Source organism: Papaver somniferum, chromosome 1, assembly GCF_003573695.1.
Source record: "Papaver somniferum cultivar HN1 chromosome 1, ASM357369v1, whole genome shotgun sequence".
NCBI lineage: Eukaryota > Viridiplantae > Streptophyta > Magnoliopsida > Ranunculales > Papaveraceae > Papaver > Papaver somniferum.
In genome coordinates this window covers 212,295,737-212,314,264 of record NC_039358.1, presented here as the reverse complement: position 1 = coordinate 212,314,264, position 18,528 = coordinate 212,295,737, and the positions used below count along the sequence as shown (strand labels likewise).

The following is an 18,528-nucleotide window of genomic DNA, read 5'->3' as shown; positions in this document are numbered from 1 at the left end:
GAGCTTTGTAAGTACCCATATTTTTAGCGTGGATCCACGCTCGCCTGAAGGATATGTCATATCCAGGATCTTTCTGATTATGTGAAACTTGGTTTCTGTCCAGGTTGAACTTATGTTCACTTTGAGAGTGATGAAGCCATAAGTATTTCCGAGCGCTCCTTCAAGGCCTCTGATTGAGATGGGAGCATGAGTAGCTTCTTGTCGAGTGATTCCCTTGGATCCAATGGTTTTCAGTAGAATGTTGTTAACGGCGGTGCCAGCATCGATCAACGTTCTTCCAAATTCGTTTCTTCTGAGATTGACTGTGGTAAGCAGTCCCCAGTCGTACATCTCTTGATCTGCAACTGGAGGCTCAAGAAGTATTTCCGGAATAGACTTCTTGACACGATGTGGTTCTGTGAACATGTCTCTCATTTGTGCCTTCGACAGATAAAGCAATTCACATTCGACGGATTGAACTGCCACTTTGATAGGTTGTTCAAAGAGTGTAAAGGTTCTAACTGGGAGAGGATTCTTGTGTACTCCTTCAGTCCCCAGTTGAATATATTGTGTGTCAACCTTCTCTTTGAAAATGTGCTTCGAAACTCCGCAGTCGCTTGTGGGATGATTGACGAACCTGTGGAAGCGGCAGTAACGAGGACTTTCCATGTCTTCTTCAGTTGGTTATTTCTTGACATATGGAAACTTGATTGCACCATCTTGGACCCAGACATCCAGGAGTTTGATCACCTCTTTAATGGAAAAAGGAAAATCAGGTGCTTCTTGATCAGGAACTCTTGTGCGTTGGTCAGAGGCTTGTGCATCTTTCTCATCCTTCCTTTGTGCTTTTGAAGGAGCTGGGGTATGCTTGCGCAGCGGTTTGGCTTTACATTTGCTCCCTTCTCCAACAGTGTTTGTGGAAGGCTGGAGGTTTTACTGCTTCTTGATCAGACGTCTGCCATCTCGAGTGTCTCGCGGTTCTTCAGACTTTGTAGCTTTTGTTCTTTCCAGTAAGGCGGGCACAATAGTTGTCGATCTCTTCGCCGCTTCATGAAGCTCTGAGAAGGTATGGAAACGAATATTTTCCAATAAAGCTCTGTAGACCGGGATCATACCGTTGATACACAAGTCTACCAGTTGCTTCTCCGAGACATTTGGACAATGACAGTCCAAGGCTTGAACTCTGAACCCTTTCACATAATCATCGGGATGTTCACTGCTCCTTTGAAGCATCCTTCCTAGATCAGAGAGAGCGACTTGCTCTGACACGAAGAATTATTTTATGTAGAAAGCATTAATCATCTCTCCCCAAATGGTGATACTTCCTGGTGCGATGTTGTTGAACCAGATGTATGCGCTGCCTTTCAAGGATTTTGAAAATTCCTCCAAACGGACGACATGGTTGTGCTCGTGTTCGCCCAATAATTCCAGAAACCGAGAAATATTTTTTTGAGTATTGCATGTTCCATCATAAAGAATGAATGTTGGAGCGGTATAAACTTTTGAAAGAGGAATCCTCTGTATGGCAGTATGGAGGTTGGTGAGGATGGACGGATGATGTCTTGTTTTTTCATCGATCCTCAAAAAAGAACTTCATATCTTCACGAGTGATGAAACTTGCAGGTTCCGTTGCTGGAGAGTCATCTCCAGCTTTGCGGAATTCTTCATCATGTACAACATGGATTGGAGAGATTTCAGGATCAATGGTTTGAAGATGTTTCTTTAGCTTTTTCTTTCTCGCGCTGAGGCTGAGTTCGTTCAGATGCAAGCTTGTCTGTGAGAGTTTTAATATAAACACACAACTGCTTATGTGTTGTAGCCACGTTAGTCTGAACCTTCATGAGATCAACTATGGTAGGCTGATTTTCTTTTGTTTCTCCAGGAGACCGACCGAAGAGTGGATTTTTGATGGCGCCAATGCCTTCACTTGAAGGGGTGATCACTGGATCACCAGTGCTTGGAGGAGTAGTAGTAACATGTGGCATGACATTGCTGGCTGGAGGAGTGGTATTAGCGGTACCACTGAAGCCTGCAATGTTGAGAGGAGTAGTACTTGCGATTGCAGTATCACTAGAAATTGCGATGTGAGAGTCGGGTGTTGAACCCGGATTGGTAAATGAACCGGACCTAAGATCAACCATCTTTGTGAGATTGTGAGATTGCAACCGAGAGAATGATCTCCCACTGTGGTCGCCAATCTGTAGATGGGGAAAAACGATTTCCTGGTTTTTACGGAATTGAAGAGTCGTCCTTGCGGAGACTCCGTGAACCGAGCGAATGTTGAACCTCACACAGATGCACTGCAAGAAGGGAGTGCTTTAAGTTCGAGAGATCAATCTGTAAGACCCCGGCCTAAACCAAGAACAATGGCCGTTCCAGAGTCGATTCGATCACAAGAGAGGATGGGTTGATCGGTAGGAGGGAAGCTAAGAAATGTATGAGATCAATGGTGATCTGAGATTGTAGGTGTGTTGTGAATTCAGCGTAAGAATGCTCTGAATGATTGAGTTTTGCCCAATTGAGAGTGATTTATGTGAGTTTGTGTAGACGAAAGATTCTCTGTATGAAATGTGATAAGAAATTTCTCGTTTAGACGACTGTTGTTCGAATGTTCGAAAACTCATGTCCTTTCAATCAGGATTCAGAGACATTTTATAATGCCTGAGTTGAAAACACCATGATCCCATGAAGTGTGACAATTGCTGGAATCAGAGAGTGGGAAGTGGGAAATCGTGTTTAAAACCAATTACTCATCGTGCAGAGACAAGGTTAACTTTCCACCCACTACTTTACTGACTCTTCCAACTGATTGCACGACTCGCTCACATTCTCATCGTGGGTGAAAACACGTGCCGTAGACCGCCAAACCAAAACCCTAATTGATATCCCCCCATGTGACACAATTGAAATCTCGTGATTGTGGAGTCAATTGCTGACTTTATGGGACGATGAGTCCATGTAGTGCTGAAACTCGTGAATTTAATATGTCTGCTGAGACGAGGTATCGTTATAACCTAAGACGACCAAACTGCGTTGCTGAATTGTTGAATATTGATAGTTGAACCAATATTCTTTTGATCTGAGCAAATATTGCTAGTCTGATCGAATATTGCCAGTTTGAGTGAATGTTGCCGGTTCGAGCGAATATTGCTAGTTTGACCAAATATTGCTCGTTTGATGAATTATTGGTAGCAGGACCAAATAAAATATTAATTTAAATTACTGACTGTTGGGTCGAGCAAAATAAATGAGAATGTTGATCATGGAATCAACATAATATTATCAGTGTTTGAATCTGCTCAGAATCACGTTTCTGCAAAGCTCTGAATTCAAAACCCTAATTTTACTGAAATGATGATTTATTGCAAATCAACAAAGGACCGGCTACATGGGATGACGAGTTCACCATATAACGCCTAGATGCTCAAATGAGCAAAAATACCAAAGTCTCTTGAGGACCATTTGGTGAAATCATGATTAAATGTTGGATTAAACATTTATTAAAATAATGCTCGCGTGAGCGAAAAATAATAAAACCTGATGTAGAAAATATGAGGGACCCGCCAAGAGGTCATGGGACCGGCTCCTGGTGGCCGTGGGACCAATAGATGGTCGTTTGAGCAAACTTCCAATTGTTTGGAAAGAGTTTGAACCTAATATGAGCAACTAAGTAAATTAGGTTAAAATCATTAAAGCATGTGGGTCCAGCTGTTTGCAAGCCTCAGGGTCACCCTTGCTCGGTCAAGGGGATGTGCCCGTGTCACCATGATGTCCTCTCTTCAGTCCTGAGAATTTTGATATTTTCTGGTGCACGTTTGAGCAACATTTGGAGAAAATATGCAAAATCCATGGTTTTGCTGAAACTGGGAAAAGTACATGAGATGATGTAAATAATAAATAAAACATGGGATTTCAAGGTGTGGGACCGGCACGGCTAAGGCATGGCCAGCCGGCTGACAGACGCGGTCCCACATGCTTATCCCAGTTTTATGTGATTTTATGTGTTTTCTCTAATTTGAGGGAAATTTCATGAAACTGGAGAGTTTGGTGAAATTAGGGAACTCTCATGAGAGATAAAATAATAATAAAATAGGGAATGGGAGTGTGGGACCGGCATGGCTAAGGCATGGCCGGCCGGCCAATGGGCGCGTGTCCCAAGCCACTCTTCCCAATTTTATGTAGTTTTGATGATTTTAGCTAACTTTCATAAAATCAAAAGGATTTGTTGAAAACCAAGATATTTTGTTGAAATCAGGGAGTTTTCATGAAATCAGGAAACAACACACCAAATAATAATAATATAATAATGGCATGTGGGACCGGCTAGGGCATGGCCGGCTGGCTAGAGCTGGATCCCACAAATTTTCTCTAATTTTTGATATTTTGATAAAATCATGTGATTTTAGAGAAAATACATGAAATTAGGTAATTTTATGGAAAATTCATGAAATCAAGGGAATTTTCATAATTAAAGAGGAAAATAATAAAATAATGGGGACGTGAGGTTTGGGATCGGTCACGGCCAAGGCACGACATGCTGGTTCTCGTTCCCGCAACACCTTTCCCTAATTTTATTATTTTTGATAAAATCATATGATTTTAGAGGAAATACATGAAATTAGGTAATTTTATAGAAAATTCATGAAATCAAGAGAATTTTCATAATTTAAGAGGAAATAATAAAATAATGGGGATGTGAGGTGTGGGACCGGCCACGGCCAAGGCATGGCCAGTTAGTGCTTGGTCCCGCAACACCTTTCCCTAATTTTATTATTTTTGATAAAATCATGTGATTTTAGAGGAAATACATGAAATTAGGTAATTTTCATGATTTTAGGGAAAATTATGATAAAATATGAAATTGGACGCGGGACTGGTCACGGCATGACCGCCCGGCTGGTCAGCCCAGTCCCCTGGCGCCCCTGCTAATATTTTATTATTTTTCCTTCCTATTTTGCATAGGTTCCTCATTCATTCGTATATTTTGAAATGCTCGTTTGTGCATTCAAAATGTTGGTATGTGCATCGTTTGTTAAGTACACTTACACCATTTTTGTCAGGGCTTATTCGATGCTTAGACGCCTGTCTCGTTGAGTATTTATCACTAACCCGTGGAATTCTGCTGGGAAGAACCACGAATTGAAGTGACGAAATATAACGAAGAATCGTAGAATATTGCTGGATATTCAGGCGATTAATTGACGATTCATAGAATATTGTTGGATATTCAGGTGATGGCTCGTAGAATATTGCTGGATATTCGGACGATTCAAGATAATTAATTGTCGGCTCTATACTAGAAGGGCTTCCTGTCTAGGAGCATTAATTATCTAAGGGTTGAGCAATATGAACTTGCTAGAGTATCATATTTCTCTTGCATAGTCGGGGAAAATCTGATTACATCTCGAAGACGTTGTTGCTCTATACTAGCAGGCATGCTGTCTAGGAGTCGCCCAATCTTTCGATTCTGCACAGTACGAGATGTGCCGTGATCTCAGCTGAGAGACTACATATCTAAATCTTCCGTGAGAAACTTTCTCCATCATAGGTGGCATGAGCTTTCATGCATAGAGACATGAGTCTCGATACTCATCCGATTGTCGGATCTGGAGTAATTACTGAAATTGCTCAGTATTCATGGGATATGCCGTGGTCTCAGATGAGAGACTACACATCTACAAGTACTCTGAGAGACAGCCTTCTCAGTCAGAGATTTATGGCATGAGCTTTCATGCTTTAATGAGAGACATGAGCCTCAATACTCATCCGGTTGCCGAATCTGGAGTATAGTTTTACAATTCTACCCTTTGTCGAAAATCCACCATCTATAGAAGTGCTCAGGCCCATTGATAATAACCTTGAAACTATTAGCATGTGAGCCCAAAACATATTGTTAACCCTAAAATTGGAAATTTCATCATCTAACTTTAGTGATCAAAAAATAATTGTAAACATAGCCGATGATTATGAAATTTTTATAGTAACTTCATTATAATGTTTCGACAATCATAATAAAATTTCAACTAAATCCAACGGCTAGATAAAAATTTATCCATGACGTCGAATGACTGTTCTAGTTAGCGTTTCTGTGGACACAGTTGAAAATATCACGTACTTTTGAGTATTTCCATGGTTGGATTTTTATTAAATTTTTACAGTACCTCACCAAGAACAATATACAAAACATACCAAAAATATAGCATAAACCAACGGTTGAAATTCTCAAAGCTTAGGTTTTTAGACGCTGTTAAAAATTAAGGTTTTTCTGCTAACACATCCATGATGATAAACAAATACGATCAGAACCACCCTAATTTTTAAGGAATAATCAATCACCAATCTTGAACGAAGAAAAAAAAATTTGCACCAGTTGGTAGAGTCGTGCATGATAACGAGTTGGAGTAACAATTAAAGAAGAAGAACTTCTTATTGATAAAGAGGCGTCATATATTACATCCACATAATGTTCTTTATATACATGTAAGAGAAAACCTAGTCATCTAATGGATCCATGGCCATAGGCCCTATAACAATTATAGCTTATTAGCTTCTTTAATTTGTCCACCAATTTACTAGCTGATTGGTAAAGAGTAGCACAGTGGCCGACCATTGTTTTTTTCGAAAATAAACCGTGACAGAATCCCGGCCATCCATCGTTGTTGTGCAGGGGATCATTTGACTTAATGCTTGACACGTGTCCCATCAAATTCAACGGATGAAAATGCCATCCTACATGCACGTGTTATTTACTTCCCATTTACTGAAAACAATTTACTGAAGCACCCCATGTGCTGCGGCGGGTTCCTATTTTAATCCGATGCTCTAGGATGCTTACAGGTGTCCAGCCATGTTCACAAACTGCTGAAGATGAGCCATAGCCGTAAAATGGTGAATCAACCATAGCAAAAAATAAAAATGGAGTAAAAGCTATAACCAGCAACTACAAGTACCAGCAAAATCACCACTACGGCTTCTACCTAAAACTTCCTCTTGAAGCACTCCACAACTCTAGTGCTTGAAATCTTCTGACACTTTAAACCAAAATTTCTAAAAACTTGTAAATCATAAGAGGAATTCCACACAGCACCCCTTCATCCTCGCTTCTTCACATTCACCAGTATTAAAAGTGCATTGTTCGGAGTCTCATTATCAAAAGCATTCGATTTCTTGCAAAGCCAAATCTCCTCGTAGGAATAAAGACCAATAGCCTCCCAGCAGTATCTGTAAAAACATCCAGAAAACCTATCCGGTCCTAGACAATTGTCAGTCAGCTCCCAAGTCAAAAGATTGCATGCTTGATTTCTTCGGTGTTAAGAATAACATCCGTTGCACTACTTTCGTCGGCGGACATAACTTGACGCTCTTAATCAATAACAAAATGGTCATCATTAAATTTAGCCTCCTATTAGCTCACAGTATGGTCCATGCTGAGTTACCTGCATCATCCACAAATTCAGAAATCGCTACTGCGCCTCATATGAATTGTGCTAGGTTGTTATTTTGACTGCAGTCTTCATTGCTCCAGATCTTCCAAAATTAAAATCCCATATCTGCAAGCAAGGAAAGAAGTTAGTTGTTCCATTCAAGGCACATAACGGCTGATGTCACCATTCCAGAATTAAAAACTGACACACTCAGCTAAACAGATTCCACGATGGAGCATGCCATAAAAAACAGAAACATGAGAAGCTGAGAATAACAGTAAATTTCCGTAGTGTCTACCTCTTTTACAATAAACTCACAGCTCTAATGTACTTGTGACATGCAAGTCCCTAATATAACAGTATAAATTTCAAGTTATCTACTCAACAGATTTAACAACCAATCCACCACTAAATTTACTCTACCTCCTAGTTTAGCTCTATAACTGACACATAGACTTTGTTCTCCAATTTTTTCCACCATGAAGTTAAATTCCAACCAAGTGAAACCGGCTAATCTCCAAAAAATGGTCAAGAACTCAGAACCCAGTACTCAAAAACTCTTGTGGAGAAAAGAGGACCCACTGAAGTTATTACTTAAAAGAGAGATTTTTAGGAAGGAATTCAGTGCATATATGAATTCCCTGGTTATAAATATTACGACTTTCCTGATAACAATTTGAAACATATAACATCCATCAACCGAGAAAACCAGTCACATGACATTGCAAACCAATCAACCAAAGACCCTGAGAATATATTATGCGAGACAGAAGTAATTTTGGTCAGGCCATTCTAAGTTAGGCAGAAAAGGAGGAAAGAAATCAAAAGTAAGAAATTGATGTGACATACGTACCAAGGTAAATTTACTTGCCATAAAAGCATGAATAGCTGCAGTTGAGTCTGACGAAGTAAAAAAACAGCTTCAACTCCCGACTATTAGGCCTACTCTTATCCTTAGCCTCAGAGAAGATGTCTGAAAAACCACCAAAAGTTTGAAAGTGAATCACATTACGCGGCCATCTCCAAATCTCCTTACGAAAACTTTAGACTCCAGTTTGACAACAAACACCTCTGAAGATTTTCCATATTATCCTTAATTGTATCTTAGGGAAACACATCACTTCATCCCAAGCTGTTGTTGAGAGTAAGAGCAGAATGCTTTCTCTAATCACCCACATTTATATTTTCCACCTTAAAAGCATCAAGAGAAACCCAGTAATCAAATTACTCAAACAAAGGAAAAGCTATCTTCAGAACTTTAATCTACAATTCAAAAAGTTTACATGACTTATCTTTATCGAACCCACCAGCAAACAAGTCAACAAAATTGAATTTTATCATCTGATTTCATCAACCTAATTCACAAGTTTAATTTTTAAGATGCTAATTGGATCTTGTACTTTTACCACCACAAACCCAAGTTAAATGCTTTTACAGTAAAACCCCCAGACTCTGAAACCCTACAAATCAAATCCCAAACCGATCGAACCAAATTTCCTTAAAAATTAAAGCTTTAACATTCAAAACCCCCAAATTCATGAACCCTAAAATGAATTTCATACATAAATTTCTAAATTGTGTGTTTCAGATATCAAACTTAAACAAATATCGAAGTGGGTTTGATATACTTACGCATTCCGACGAACCATATAACTTCAAATCTCCTCCCCTTCAACCATATACCCATTCCAACTGTAAAACCCTCCTCACCTTCAACTCCAACACTCTCAATGGAGAAGTAAAGTTTTCCATTTAACTTCCTTATCAACTTCAAATAGACATAAAACCCTGAACCCTGAATTTCAGACCATCCATCTCTCTGGACAAACTCACTCTCACTTCCTATCAAATGAAATTCACTCCATATTGTAGAAGATGATATCACGTGACACATGCGTGACCGCAGTAAAAATTAAAAATTAAATAACTGAGTTAATAATTCGCTGAACAAATAATCCCGCCATACTTGGTTATAAAAGACGTGAATGTTCTAAAACATCAAATCAAATTCTGTTAACAACAATTCGTCTTCTTTAGAGAAGAACGGAGAAATCAAAAAATCACAACAAAAAAAGGATTCTTGAAAATTGATTGGGAAAGCCATCATCTTTAAAACTTAAGACTACTCCCGCACTGAAGTGAATTTCAATCGAAATTCTGTTCCTTTGGGAGAAAACAGAGTGTGATCATAAGAGAATTAACAATGGATAATGATCATCATAATGGTGATCAGAATCAACAACAACCTGATCAAAATAATGAAGAAAATGCTGGTGGACAAGGTAACAACGAGAATCTTGAACCTGGCTATGATCTTGATTGGAATTTTTTTGCTGATTCACCAATTCTTGGTGTTGAAGATAATCAATTAGGTATTGAACAAGGTTATGAACACAATCAGGATGGAGAAAATGATAATCTTGGAGTTCCTGGTGCTGATATCGATCAAGCTTTTCCACTAGCAAATCCAGTACTTGCTAATGTCAATGGAGAAAATGTTAATCTTGGAGTCCCTGGTGCTGGGATTGATCAAGCTTTTCCACCTGGTATTATTAATGAAAATGGTAACAATGATGCTGGTTTTCCTGAAGCTCTTAACGAGAATCAACAAGCTTTTCCTTATGACATCTCTGAGGAACTGCAACTGCTTACTGGAAATTTAGATTTTGGTATTCTGGAAGAAGCAAATGACAATCTTGCTGGGGTATTCGATGGTAATAATGTTGGTATACATCATGGTCATAATCAAGGTATTGATCATGAAGAAGCTATTCTTGGAGTCCCTGATGCTGGTATCAATCAAGCTTTTCCACTAGCAAATCCAGTACTTGTTAATGTCAATGGAGAAAATGCTAATCTTGGAGTCCCTGGTGCTGGTATTGAGCAAGCTTTTCCACCTGGTATTCTTAATGGCAATGGTAATAATGATGCTGGTTTTCATGAAGCTCTTAACGAGAATCAAGATGCTTTTCCTTACGACATCTCTGAGAACTGCAACTGCTTAATGGAAATTTAAATTTTGGTATTCTTGAAGAAGAAAATGTCAATCTTGCTGGGGTTTTTGACGGTAATAATATTGGTATACATCATGGTCATAATCAAGATATTGTTCATGAAGAATTTATTCCCTGAGGAAATATGGGAGGTCTTGTTGCTCAAGGCGACAACAATGGAGGTAACCGTAATCTTCACTTACCACCTGTAATAAGACGTTTAAAATTACTAAACGACAATCAATTAATAAGAGATTGGACGTTATGGTTTGATTGCAATCAAACTGTAACGCAGTTGAAAGAATTCATTCAAGGTTATACTGGTTTCGGTATTCATAATCAAAACTTGTGGGCATCTTTTGATGATCATGCTTATTGGATTCCAATGGTGAATGATACGAGGGTTGAAGATTACGTACAGGATATACAAGATTTAGTGGTATTACTTGCAGTGTATCCAGGGGATACAAGAGCTGCTCATCTTATGCATTTCGTCGATCTCCCAATATATGTCCATAATCCTGTGTTCCATTTTTTTAACGCAATTGATGCAATGGGAGGTGCAAACCTTGTATGGTTGGGTCAAAAGAAGCTGACAACAACCGACGTATTATCACATCGATCAAGACTAAATTTGCTTTCATATCAAGCGTTGATTGATTTTCTGGAAGTGTCTGAGACTGCCATCATAAACGCGAAGAACATAATCAATGTTACGGTAGTTGACAAGAGAGGTGAAACACATGTGATGAGGTTCACGAAAGTGGGACGTGGACAGATGGTTCTTAGAGGCCCGGGATGGAATGGTTTTGTAAGGAAGTTCAATATGCAAGCGGAAACAATTTTATTGTTTTGGTGTTTCAGAAAATGCGCTATCCCATTCTTTTCGTTGTATGCATTCTTTCCCATTCCAAGGGTAACTGGGAACTTTCTTTTTATTTTTTAGACTATATCTTAGACATAGAGTTTACAAATCATATATATGAAAAGGGAACATTCACTTACAGTTGTACTTACTTTTTAAGTGCAGTATAAGTTTTGATTCGTATTATAATTTACTGAAACGTCAATCATTTTTTAATCTTTGTACAAATGACTCATAACCTTATAAATTTTGTTTTCCGTCTGCAGGAATTGAACCCACGACCTTGAGGCGATACGCCACATGCTCTACCACTGAGCTAAGACGGTAACGGGTATCGTCCAAACCAATTGTTTAAAAATGTAAATTGCATCAACCAAAATAATGTGACAGAGATAGCCACAGACTGTACAATCCCTAAACTAGCTGAGGTCAACAAAAGAACCATCTGTTTGATCCTGAAGTAAAAAAACATCACTAAAAACATCACTCCCATAGTCCCATTATGCACAGTTACTTATCATGAACAAATAATGGATAGAATGGACTTACAGATAAGCTCTTCATGAGAAGAAGCAGTGTGTTGTGCAATTACGCCCAATGGAATTGTTTGATCATCCGCGGTTGGGCTAGAGGAGACAAAAACAATGGTCAGATTAGCAATTGTAATGAAATAAAACTAAAGAATCTAATATGCATTCTAGCACTGGTACCCGAATATGATTTCCATCAAGCGGAGAATGTAAATCTTTTCCAGTAGCTTCTTCTCGTTAATGCAGCAGGTTGAGTGTTCAAAGCAGCCTTGTGAACAACACCGAGTTCTTGATATCAAACTAAATCACCAGAATTGAAGGCCTGATGGATAAAGTATAGCGGTTCCACCTTACTCCTCAAAAGACTGTTTATATGGAATTATAGAGAAATGACGAAGAACTCAATTAGCAGACAGTAAATGGAGTACAGACAACAAGCTTAAAAATTCAAAATATTTGTGAAAACAAAAAAGTCCAACTGTCCAATATTAAGTAAAAAATCACGACTACAGCTTAGGCTCATAAGCGTAATATAGACTGATTGCAACAAACTGAAGAGATAAGTTGAATGCCAGGTCCTCAAGAACATAGATGATAGATTCAAACATTAGCAGGTACAGACCACTCACGCTTTTACATGTAACATTACAAATAACACTCAAGAGATTCAAAGAAACTAAGTTTCTAGAAAATCAAATACTGTATGAAGGAACAGCCTAAATTCAATTCTGCAACCAATAATACATATATTTACAACCAAAACTATTTAGCAAGCGCTCAAAGGCATTAAAGCCCATTCACAACAAGCTCGGGAAGCTGAACAAATATAACCATCCAAGGCTTTTAATAATTACCTCTAATACATATCAACTTTCTCTTCCAGCAATTACTTCACTCTTATTTTCATGTTCAAAAATCATAGCATAAGAAAGATATGAGAACGAAACTAAAAGATGTCTAGTGCCATCTAAGAACATGATGAATTCAGCAACATTAAGGGGAATCCAGGGTGGTCCATACTTTTACGTAAACACTAATTAAAATAAGCGTATAGCTTATGAAATACTTTTACTGGCATACCAGCTTGAATGTTTCACAGAGGGACTCCACTAGAGTATAATTGTTAAATAAAGAAGACCACTGTTATAATACTAAGCAATTCCTGACCTGACTTATGATAATGAGACGAAAGCCAGTAGTTCCTTCCACTATATTTGTTCTCCCATCTCGAGTCTGAAGGCAGCAATCCGCATATTTATATAGAAAATGGATTCCTCTATGCGTGTTTCTCTGGTTGCATGCAGCTTCTCAATAACTCCCTCAAGATAACAAATGGTAGCTTCTTTTTCTGCATACTGCCGAGACACTATAACAGCAAAATGGACAAGCTTGAGAAGATTGATCTTAGTCTCGAACTCAGTGATTAAATTGTGATAACTGTATCAAAGTATCACCAGGCTGGAAAAGGGAAAGATATAAGAAAGCAATAGAAATGATTGTTCTCTACAGAAAACATCCATATAATGCTGAAAGCGAAGTTTTAACTTGTAAGTGAGCACAAGGTGTAACTAAGGGAATAAATAAAGTAACAAGTATCTAATCCATCATTTCCCAAAATTTGGCACAGAGGAAAGTCTCATACATCGAAGAAGAAAAAAATCATAAACACCAATGGTAATATACAAGTTTACGTTATTATAGGATGAAGAAGTATTGAAGAAAAAAATCATAAACACCAATGGTCATATACAAATCTAGTTACTATACTATTGTTTTCATTCAAAATGATAAATCAAATTCCGGACTTTCTTTGGAACTTCAGCGATTTCAGTAGAATGTACCAAAGTGTCTCTAACAACATCATAAGTTCAGCTACACTATAGCAATAAAGAGGACTACTGCTTACTGTTATAAAACTCAGCAAATTCCTGACGTGACTTGTGATACTGAGATGAAACCAATTAGTTGCTTGCATAAACAGAGGGATCCATACCAGCCATGCTATCGAATGTAGTACTCCCATCAACCAAAAGATTCTTGCACTCCTTTTGCTCTCCTTTTCTCAAGTCTGAAGGCAGCAATCTGCATCTTTATACAGACAACGGGTTCCTCTATACGTGTTTCTCCTTTTGGATGAATTTTTCACATGTCGGACGATGAAGAGTAGCTAATCCACTATATTAACAAGGATTCAGAAGTCAGAATTAAGCTGCTGCTGCGTGAACCACAAACAGACTAGTGTATTGTAACAAGGTCATTAAAACAAACAGGAGTTGGTAAACTTTTTGCTCTTGTTTATGGCCAAGTGTTTTGGGTGTCTATATTTGATTCAAACCAATTTAAAGAGAGGCCTATTTTCTCTCTTCTATGCAGTGACACAGATCTATTTGTTTGAGTTCTCTAATTTGAAAAGCACATCTCTAAATGACAGCACAGAGAAAAACCAAAGTCAGCTATATTAAGGGAATCCAGGGTCCATGCTTCTACGTAAAGACTGATTAAAACAAGTGTATAGCTTGAATGTTTCTCAGAGGGACTCCACTGGAGTATATGTGTTAAACAAAAAGACATTGTTATAACACTCGGCAAATACCTGACTTGACTTATGATACTGAGTAGTTGCTTCCATAAAGAGAGAGATCTATATCTGTCATGCTGTCAAGTATGGTCTTCCTGTCGTCGAAAAGATTCTGGCACTCTTTTCGCTCTCCCGTCTCGAATCTGTAGGCAGCAATCCGCATATTTATATAGAGAATGGATTCCTCTATACGTGTTTCTCCGGTTGCACGCAGCTTCTGAATAATTCCCTCAAGATAACCAATATCAGCTTCTTTTTCTGCATACTACCGAGACACTATAACAGCAAAATGGGCAAGCTTAAGAAAATTGATCTCAGTCTCGAACTCAGTGATGAAATTGAGATACAGCTGTATTGAAGTATCAGCCGCCTGGAAAAGTGAAAGAGTTAAGAAAGCAATAGAATTCAAGCCATGATTGTTGAAAACAGAAAACATCCATATAATGCTGAAAGTGAAGTTTTAAGTGAGCACACGGTGTAACTAAGGGCATAAATAAAGTAACAAGTATCTAATCCATCATTCCCCAAAATTTGGCACAGAGGAAAGTCTCATACATCGAAGAAGAAAAAAATTATAAACACCAATGGTCATATACAAGTTTACGTTATTATAGGATGAAGAAGTATTGAAGTCTTAACCAATTTTACTTCTTCTGAGCACATACAAGCTCTCAACCCAAGATAATATGGCACCGATGGATGCTACAACCAAATTGTTTCTGTTTAGTTACTCCCACGGAAACAATATGCCTATAGAATTTCCAATCACGTAATTATGTGATGTCAACCATCATACGAGAAGTAATGTTGTCAAAGTAAGGCTGCAACAATAACCTAAAAAAAAAAAAAAAAAGCCAGTATCCAGCCTAACTTAGGCTCTTGGTGAGAACCTAACCAGCGAATGGTTAAAGATGCAAATTGCATCTCCCAGCATAATGAGATAGCCACAAACTTATTTGTAAAATACAGCTCCCTAAACTAGCTGAGGTCAACAGAAGAACCCTCTCTTTGACCCTTAGGTAAAAACTAGCATCCCCAATATGCAAAGTCACTTATCATGAACAAGTAACGGATAGAATGGACTTACAGATACGCTCTTCATGAGAAGAAGTTCCTCATCCTCCAAAGGAAGTTATGTGCGTTCAGCAATAATGCTCAATGAAATTGTTCGATCCTCCGCGGGGCGGCTAGAGAAGACAAAAACAATGGTTAGATTGGCTATTGTGATGAAAAAAATATTAACATTCCAATATGCATTCTAGCACTGTACCTACCTGAAATTGATTTCCATCAAGCTAAGAATGTTAATCTTTTCCGGTAGCTTATTCTTGTTTTGTACAAATGCAGGTTGAGCGCTCAAAGCAGCCTTGTGAAAAGAGTTCTTGACATCAAACTAAATCACCAGAGTTGAGGGCCTGAAGGAGATAGTATAGCCGCTCCGGCTCCACCTTAGTCCCCAAAAGATCTTTCATCTGGAATTATAGAGAAATGGTGAAATTTTCATTTAACGAACAATACACGGGTACAGATTACAAGATGCAACTGATCAATAAGTAATATTTACAATTTCAGAACATTTTTGAAAAAACTAACTCAATGGATAAGTTTAATTTGGTGACAGGCTTTACAGAAACAAGCTTTAGCATTCTGAGCAATTTCGTCAAATTATAGCCGTGTAGAAATTATATGAAACACTGGAATCGGTAAGTTATCCACAAAAATTCACTTGCTTTTGTCATTTTAAGAACCAACATTCAGTAAGTATAGACTGATTGCAAAAAATGAAACATGCACCCTTAAGCTACTTGAATAGGTAGGCAATACATGCTTAGACCTATTTCACTTATGAACTTCATATATTCGAAATCAGACACAAACACAACTTATATAGTCCTCTATAGCCCTTGTTTCTTACGAAAATAACACAAACTGATGACAATCCCATGCTCGACAATCATACAACTCTTCAATAGCTTAAAACCAGAATTGCACGTAACGACAAGCAGATTTAATGGAATAATGAGTTCAAGGACATTAACTAGTGGTCAACAAAATTCAAACAAATAAGAATATGCTTCACCGCAATGTGCGAATCACTGATATATACAGTGACACGAGACAGCAACAGCATAAGTGCAGTTAACACAGTATTTTCTCACAGCTACACGTGTTAAAAAATTAAATTAAATACTCCGCTGTAGAGAGAGGCCTATTTTCTCTCTTCTATGCAGTGACACAGATCTATTTGTTTGAGTTCTCTAATTTGAAATGCACATCTCTAAATGACAGCACAGGAAAAAACATCAAAGTCAGTAATTCTTACATTCTTGCTCCCCCAACTTGCCATCTGATGGAGCCTTATACAGAATTCTACCTAGAGGTGTGAACTCATCGACAGGCAATCTTCTGCAGGAATACCCAATTCTGCATTACAAACACCTGCAAAAGAAACAAAAACCAAAATTATGGAAATGAGCCCCTACATTGAAAGTAGGAAATTACTTTAATAAGAGACTTATGTCATTTATAAGCATTCAAAATCACTAAGGAAAAATCAATTAACAACTGATTTCATCAGATAAACCTGATTCATTCATATATATTTTGGCTCAGATTTTCAAAAAACAAAAAATAAAATAAAATGAAAACTTACTCATCTTCGAACATAAGACGTCTCTGAAGAGCATCCATAGAAGAATCGGAGACATCAGCCATTGTACTATTAACAGCAGATGATGATGATGATGAGAAGCGACGGAACATACTCCGATTTAGACCGATTTCAGAATAGTAACACGGAATGGTTGTTGTAGAGATTGGAAATGAAGTGGTTTTAATGGGAGAAGATGCAAAGAGAAACCGATTATAAGGTTTTAACTTATAAGGGCAAAATGAAGTGGTTTTAGTGAGAGAAGAAGAAGATGTGAAGAGAGACCGATTGTAAGGTGGTGATTCTGGACGGAGGGAGGAGGTGGCTTAGGTGGGCTAAAAGGCGTAAAAGCCCAGTTGGGCAACCCTAATAGTTTTCAGAAAAATAATGATTTTTTTTTTTTTTTTTTTTGAAGGAAACATATATCTTATTATATTAATTGTCAAATCAATCGAGGCGCTGCATAATACAATAAGGTGGATCATCATGTGACCACCATCTATTTGAAAAGTTTGAAATTGCAAATTGAACTAAGTCATGAGCAATTGAATTTACATCTCTAAGAACAGCTTTAAAAGAAACTTCACTGAAATCCTCGATCCTTAATTAACAGGATTGTAGAATGGATACTCCAAGGGATATCATTCGAGTTCCCTGTAATAGCTTTAGGAATCTCTTCAACATCCCCTTCTATAATGATATTTGCCACCTGAATTCTTCTTGCCAGTTGTAAACCAAGTCCGTAAGCTTTAGACTCCGCCACTGTTGAGGAGAAAGCATCAAAACAAGAAGCTCCACTTCCCAAATATCTTCTAGCAGAGTCTCCAGCAATCGCTGCGACGGCATCTCTACCATTATTGTAAGCTGCATCTACCTTAATCTTGATGTAGAATATAGGAGGACGTTCCCAAAATACTGAATTTTGTTGCATGATAGGGACTGACTAACAGAAATTGAGAGCATGGTGAAGATCAATCAATCTGAAGTCTTGCAAAGCTTTTTGAATACACTGGGTTACTGAAGGTTGATTATTGTTGAAAACACGATCATTCCTTATATTCCATATAATGCAAGAACCCAAATTAAGCATGATTCCATTATCTGCCTGAGTTAGCCAAAGTTGAATGATATCTATCGAGCAAGCACCTTCTGGTATGTTAATGAATGGAGGACTTTCTGGAAACACTGTCTTTGAAAACTCTCAATTGAACAACAGATGGTTAACTGTTTCTTCTTCCATGTAACAAAGAGGACAAATATTCTGAACATGATTGTTAAACCTTATTAAGTTATCGTAAACACCATGGCCATTATGAAGTACCTTCCAAGTAAAAGTGTGAATCTTTGGTTGAGTCTTCATTTGTGCATCCAAATTATAGAAATGAGCCCTTAAATTGAAAGTAGGAAATTACTTTAACATAAGAAACATACCCAAGTAATTTTCCTCCTCATTTTCATGACAATGGCTGCAACAGGTATTCGTCCAAACCAAGGGGAAGGTTACCTTCG

General features: G+C 38.0%; 2 long non-coding RNA genes across 4 annotated transcripts; both read right to left on the bottom strand.

The window, feature by feature from the left end:
• Nucleotides 1-6,387: 6,387 nt before the first annotated feature.
• On the bottom strand, nucleotides 6,388-9,226 carry LOC113315212. Of its 3 annotated transcripts, none has more exons than XR_003342856.1 (3): nucleotides 9,036-9,226; nucleotides 8,257-8,666; nucleotides 6,388-7,529 (listed from the first exon to the last, which is right to left on the bottom strand). It is a non-coding gene; the product is annotated as an uncharacterized LOC113315212 (long non-coding RNA). The 3 variants fall into 3 exon arrangements; XR_003342855.1 differs by having other exon boundaries at nucleotides 8,257-8,594; XR_003342852.1 differs by having other exon boundaries at nucleotides 8,257-9,226.
• A 2,296-nt stretch (nucleotides 9,227-11,522) lies between these two features.
• Nucleotides 11,523-15,542, bottom strand: LOC113315221. Its single transcript, XR_003342868.1, has 7 exons — nucleotides 15,457-15,542; nucleotides 14,385-14,739; nucleotides 13,785-13,966; nucleotides 12,959-13,157; nucleotides 11,972-12,156; nucleotides 11,811-11,887; nucleotides 11,523-11,716 (listed from the first exon to the last, which is right to left on the bottom strand). It is a non-coding gene; the product is annotated as an uncharacterized LOC113315221 (long non-coding RNA).
• Between the last annotated feature and the right edge of the window lie 2,986 nt (nucleotides 15,543-18,528).